Source organism: Morone saxatilis, unplaced genomic scaffold (genome assembly GCF_004916995.1).
Source record: "Morone saxatilis isolate NCDOM2014 unplaced genomic scaffold, NCSU_SB_2.0 Contig3, whole genome shotgun sequence".
In the NCBI taxonomy this organism is placed as follows: Eukaryota; Metazoa; Chordata; class Actinopteri; family Moronidae; genus Morone; species Morone saxatilis.
In genome coordinates, this window is record NW_023339873.1 from 21,812,983 (window position 1) to 21,813,806 (window position 824).

The 824-nt window shown below is 38.5% G+C and overlaps 1 protein-coding gene across 1 annotated transcript in view; it reads right to left on the reverse strand.

The window, feature by feature from the left end:
• The window catches only part of LOC118337183 (neurexin-3-like), a 77,598-nt gene that overhangs the window by 61,857 nt on the left and 14,917 nt on the right, over positions 1-824 (reverse strand). The window lies entirely within an intron of this gene.

Consider the following 824-nt stretch of genomic DNA (forward strand, 5'->3'; position numbering starts at 1 on the left):
GGCCAGGCCAATCTCTACACATTCAACAACAGACCATGTAGAAATATAGTTTCTGTTTACTCTTTATGCCAGTAAAATGCTGTATTTTTTAGTTTTATTACTATACAAACCACACAAAATTTGTGTCTTTTTTTAAGATTTAGGTGTTCCTAAGTTGGTCAATTGCACTTCCAAAATTAAGGCTACAGAAATAAATATTCTAATATATCTTTTTGTGCACTTTTGGAGTGTTGTTGTTTTGCACCTGGCATTTCCTCAGAGCTCTGACTCCACTTGTGTTTATCATCTTGAAACTCTGCTAGTAATTGGAGGTACTTCCACCTGACAGAAAAGAATGTGCAGGTGCATACGCATCTCCTGCTTTACAGCATCATTAACTGTTGATGCCATTGCTCAACTTCATTTAGCATTTTTAACACAGCAGGCCACTGAGAATTCTCCTGGTGCTTCCGATGGCCAGTCCACTGCCATGAGGACATTATGTATTAAAGAGCTGGTGTGAAAAGGTCTTTTGTTAAAAAACATTCCTGTTGATTAATAATTGATCATTGTCCTATCATTGGAGGTGTTTTGAGAGTTAGACTGTCTGCAGTGTCAAGTTGTCGTACCAGTAGTGAGATAAGATGTCAGGTTGTTAAAAGGAATGTGGAAGCTCTCCTCAGGGAGTCTGGGTAAGCTCTGGTTTCTGAGATATGTAGCTTATGATTGAAATCTACTTTTCTATACTGCTGATTAACCAAGGGCAAATAATCTTTGGTCAGTACATGTTTTGGAGGGTTATTAGCTGTGCCAATAGCTTCGAACTGAACCTGCTGGTAGCTTTA